Raw genomic sequence first — 6,000 nt, 5'->3', positions numbered from 1 at the left:
TTTTGTCCCTATTTATTTTTCTCCATATGTCTATTAATTCTAAATTTTCTAAGATTTCATTCACCTCTTTTACCTCATTCTTATTTATTTTTTGATTTGATTTATCTAAATTTGATAGTGGTTGGTTCAAGTCTCCCACTAATATGGTTTTATTGTCTAATTCCTCCTTCAATTCTCCTAGTTTCTCTATTAAAAATTTGGATGCTATACCATTTGGTGCATACATGTTGATTAGTGATATTTCCTCATTGTCTATATTTCCTTTTAGCAGAATATATTTACCTTCCCTGTCCCTTTTGATCAGGTCTATTTGTACTTTGGCTTTGTCAGATATCATGATTGCAACTCCTGCCTTCTTTCTATCGGTTGAGGCCCAAAAGGTCTTACTCCAACCTTTAATTCTAACCTTGTGAGTGTCAACCCGTCTCATATGTGTTTCTTGAAGACAACATATGGTAGGGTTTTGTGTTCTAATCCAATCTGCTATTTGTCTGCGTTTTATGGGTGAGTTCATCCCATTCACGTTCAAAGTTATGATTGTTATTTGTGGATTCGCTGGCATTTTGATGTCTTCCCCTAGTTCTGACCTTCCTTCTTTAGCTTTCTCCTTTTGAACCAGTGATTTACTTTAGGTCAGTCCCCCTAGTCCCCTCCCTTGAGATGCTTCCCTTTCTAGCCCCTCCCTTTTTATGCTCCCTTCCCCTCCCCCCTCTCCTTCCCTCCCTTTTTGTACTCCCTCCCCCCCCCTCCTTGATTTTCCTTTCTTTCTTGCCCTAATGGATAAGATAGAATTTAGGATCCCACTGGATCTAGATGTTCTTCCCTCTCAGATTTGATTTCACTGAGAGTAAGGTTTAAGTAATTCCACTTCACGCTCTCTTCCTCTCCTTCTCATATGAGAGTTCTTCCCCTCCCCTTCCCATGTGTATCTTTATATGGGAAAGTTTATTCTATTGATTCCCCCCCTATTTCTTGAAGTTAATCTTAGTATTATCACAGTTCCCCCCTCCCTTTTCCTTTTTTTGCCCCAACTTTCCCCAAATCTTCTTAATTCCCCAATCTTTCCCTATGCATGTTTCTTCTAACTACTCATATGATGATAAAATTTATAAGAGTTCCACAAAACATTTTCCCTACATATTAATATATATAATTAGATGTAAATGTAGTCCTTATAGAAGGGAGTTTGACTTAAAGAGAAAGATAAGATTTATCTCCTTTTCCCTTTCTTTCATATTTACCTTTTCATGTTTCTCTTGCTTTCTGTGCTTGGATATCGAACTTTCCACAGAGCTCTGGTCTTTTCTTATCAAATGCTTGGAAATCTTCTATTTTGTTGAATGCCCATACTTTCCCCTGGAAGTATATAGTCAGTTTTGCTGGGTAGTTGATTCTTGTTTGGAGACCCAGCTCTCTTGCCTTTCTAAATATCGTGTTCCATGCTTTGCGGTCTCTTAGTGTATTAGCCGCTAAGTCGTGTGTGATCCTTATGGGAGCCCCCTTATATCTGAAGCTCTTCTTCTTGGCTTCTTGTAGGATTTTCTCCTTTACTTGGAAGCTCTTGAATTTGGCAATTACATTCCTAGGTGTTGTCTTTTGGGGATTTAGTATAGAAGGTGTTCTATGAATCCTTTCTATTTCTATTTTGCCCCCTTGCTCCAGAACGTGGGGGCAATTTTCTTTTATAATCTCCTCTAGAATAAAATCCAATTTGTTGTTTACCTCTGGTTTTTCTGGGAGACCGATGATACGGAGATTTTCTCGTCTTCCTCTGTTCTCCAGGTCCGTGACCTTCTCAGTGAGATATTTTCTGTTTTCTTCCAATTCATTAATTATTTGGGTTTGCTTTATTGATTCTTGCTGTTTTATCATCTCACTTTCTTCGAGGTGCTTAATTCTGGTCATTAGCGACTGGATTTGCTTTTCAGCCTTGTCTGCCCTTCTATTGGATGCTTCGAGTTCTTTTTCCAATTGAGCAGTCTTATCTGTCAGACAGCTGATCTCTTTCTCCCATTTTTCTTTCCAGAAGGTTTCCATCTTTTGGATAAGTTCCAGTTTGAGATCTTCCAGAGCTTGTTGATAGTTTCCATTTTGGGAGGCGTGTTCTGAATTTTTTTGGATTTCCTCCTCATTCTCCTCTTTTCCTTGGGTACTTCCACCATAAAAGTTTTCAATAGTCACTTTTTTCCCTTTCTTCCTGGAGGCTTGATTTTGGGCCATGTGAGCCATCCCTTTGGTGGTTTTATTACCCTTTCCTTTTCGGTCTGGGGTCTGGGTTATAAGAGCGGTTTTTCTGTGAATTTAGGTTGCTTCAGACTAGTTCTTCCCAGCCTCCGGGCCCAGGTATTCAGCTCCGCCCAGATGATCAGCGTGCGTTGTTCAGCGCAGCCCGCACCGAGTCCAGGTCCGCTGGATTCTCCAGTAAAAGCGCCCTGAGACGTTTTTTTCCTGGCAGTCCCCAGATCCCAAGGACCCTGGAGTGCCCCCCCAGACAGAGACGCTCCCCACTCACTAGCTGTCCCGGTGAGCGCTCAGGTAGCTCACTCTGGTTTAGTGGGGGAGGTGGGGTGGGGGAAGGGCGGCTCAGTTCACTTTTCTGTGCAAGCTTTTCCTTCTTGTTTTAGTGTGGAAATGTTCAAGCCCCACGTACCTTTGCCTCTATGGGGTACTGGGGAGTCCTTCTGTTCCTCCAAAGGTGATTTTATGCTCCTTTGATGTAGTCTATTTCCTTCGGTGCTGGGGAGAGAAAGCGTGTCGCGTCTAGATTGCAGCCATGATTACCTGGAAGTCAACTTGTGATATTATTAAGAATTGAAATTCATAAATATTAGAGTTGTCTATAAACTATGATTTTTTAATGACAAGTCAAATTATGTGGGTTTGACAATGTGAAATGAGTTATTCTAACAAGTTTGAATTTTGCTGGAGACTAACTGAATAGTAGATGATTAAAAGTTCAAATAACTTATAATCAACAGTAGCAGTACATAGTTACTGAATATTAACTAAGAGTTAACTAAGAGTTCCCCCTACCCCTTTGGAGAATATAAGTACTTTGAAGATAGGCATTATAATTCATTCTTTTTTATTTGCATAACCATAAATTTGCATAGTGCCTTAATAGTAAGGGATTTTTATTCATTTTTATTTAATTACTTTTATTTAATTAAAATAAATTACATTGCATTAAACCTCATAGAAGTTGGCAAAATAGACAATTTGTGATTTATTAGAACAATATAAATTTGAGATTTAACCATTAATTATTTGATTCAATTTATGGTGTTCTTATGTAGGTAATAATCTACACTTGGGGGGAGAGTAGTGTTTTTGACCATAGAGATTATTTCACTTAAAAACATTTTTTCAAAAATGGAATAGTTTTAATTCACCTATTAATAAATAGCAAAAGTTATTATTTTGATAAAATCCAATATACTAGAGCTATGATAAAGATGTACCATTTTGCCATTGAAAATTACCATTTTATATGTCACTTGCTCATTTGGGCATGTGATTTGGGTTTTGGTTTTAAAAGATTATTCAGAAATGAACAATATGGAAATAGGTTTTGAGATATAATACATATATAATGTGAATTACAGGAGCAGAAAAGGAGACAACCCAAATCATGTAGTCTTGGAAAACTTATTTGGAGATTTGTTACTGGAATAAAATTCTTTAAAAAATAAAAGAATTACCATTGTATTACTTTTAATGTACATTCAAATGTTAATTTAAAAATGTAATATGATTATTTTGAGTAAGCTATTCTTCTGTGGTATCTAGAAGAATGAGTTTTTCTTGTCCCTGCCACCATCATGGAACTACCCTTTCTTTCAATTTTTGTATATCCTAACTACTTTTTAAGTACCAACCAAAATTCAAACTTTACCCTGAAAATTTTCTAATTATTACAGTATGAATTAATTTCTCTTTCCTCTGAACATATATGATTTTTATCAGAACAATTAATTTAATACTAAATAATGTATTCTGCAATGGACTCTTTTCTACAATTGACTTAGTGATAATTTTAATGTAATTTAAAAATTTTCAGATAATAAATCGTTTCTAATTAAAGATTATTTTTCTTCCAATTAGTGAACACTTATATTATGTCCCTTAGGATTGTAATGTTGTAACTTCATATAGAATAAATCCAAATATTTTAGAATTTGTTGTATAATAAAGCAATATATGTGTATATTTAATAGACTAGTTTCAAAATTTCTCATAATTTAAATTGCCTTTCCTTCTTTTCTCTTTAGGACATTAAAATAAATATATTTTATTGGATCATTTTGGGGTACATGGAGGATACAGGGATATCAATATTGTTAACTTTTATCTTCATGTACCTGATATATCAAGAATAAAAGATAACATAATAGCCAAGCATAATCAAGCAAAACTGGATTCACATAGTGACAATGCCACAAATATATTTATATTTATATATCTTGTACCTATCACTTTTCTGTGAGTAGGATCAGAAGTAACAGCATGCATTATGATAAATTGAAGATACAGTTGATCATAGTATTACTCTGGCTTAAGGCTTTCAATGTTACTTTTCTCTAAATCATTTTCATATAAGATTTTCTCATGATTCTACTCAATTTATTCCATGCCACTTTATACCACTCAGGATTTTCAGAAACTGAGTATTTTGTCATTATTTATGGTAGAATAATATCATATATCATAATTTCTTCAGGCATTTTCCATTTTTCTAAGAAGTCGTTTAAATTACTTTCCATATATTCAAACATACACACATATATTGTAAATATATGCAAAGATATAAATGTATAGATATATAAAACCAAATATATATATATATATACATATATATATGTGTGTATGCATGTATTTAGGAATACATATAAATAATTTAACTATTAAACATCCCATACATATTTAATGTTTTCACAACTCTGTATTATATACTACTATTTTTATGCTTTGAATGACTTCTTTACTCCTCTCAATTTTCATATGTCTTTCACTTTCTCAATTATTTTAATGAAAGGTCTTTGTCCTTTAAGAAAAAAATGCTTTGAACACACTATTATTATTATTATTATACACTCCTTATGGAGAGAAGGAGAGAGATAGTGAATGATGGTCATATCAGAAAATAAGAAGAGGATAATTCAAGGGCTAGGACCTCTTTGAAAAACAGACTGCTTTTCTCTTAAGAAGCTTAATACGTCTGTAAGACATGAGCTATCTCTAAAAAGAAGAAAAATCTTAGACTTTCTCTCTGGAAACAAAGGTTGAATTGCTTCAGGGAAAAGATGCACCATGATGTGATTCATTCCTAATATTAAAAAAAAGCTAAATGCTAATCTCCTTTCAGGAATTATAGGATTGGTGATACTCTAGAAAAGGAAAGTGATTCTTTTGATCATTTTGTCATCTTTGTTTGCTGGTCTTGGTCAGGATTATCCAATCAATTCATCTGATTTTGCCCAGGAATAAATACATTCTTGATTTCTTCTATCCATATCTGATGCTTGCCTCCTTTGATCAATTGCAGTGGGAGAAGGAGTGATCCATTCTCTCCTTTCCTTTCTTCCTATGTTCTACATCCTTACTCCCTGGGATAGATTATATATCCCCTCACACCTTAATACACATGATTGATTCAAGGATATAATTGGAAGAGGATTACAATATATAGGGATAAAAGTCTTTAAATTGCTGATAGGAATAAGTAATTTGCTCCCACCTCCCCAAAAAACCACACCTAGAATATTCACTCACCTATTGTTATTCAGTCATGTTACAGTTGTGCTTAATTATGACACATTTGGGATTTTTTGGGCAAAGTTACTGGAGTGGTTTGCCATTTTCTTCTCCAGCTCATTTTATAGATGAGAAACCAAGTCAAAAATTTAAATGGTTTGTCCAGGGTCAGAAAGGTAGAAAGTTTCTGAGGTGAAATTTGAATTCTTGAAGATCAGTTTTTCTGATTCCAATCTTAGTGCTTTA

This window comes from Monodelphis domestica, chromosome 8 (assembly GCF_027887165.1).
Source record: "Monodelphis domestica isolate mMonDom1 chromosome 8, mMonDom1.pri, whole genome shotgun sequence".
NCBI classification, from domain to species: domain Eukaryota; kingdom Metazoa; phylum Chordata; class Mammalia; order Didelphimorphia; family Didelphidae; genus Monodelphis; species Monodelphis domestica.
The sequence above is the reverse complement of the archived record's forward strand: the minus strand, read 5'-3'. Positions refer to the sequence as shown.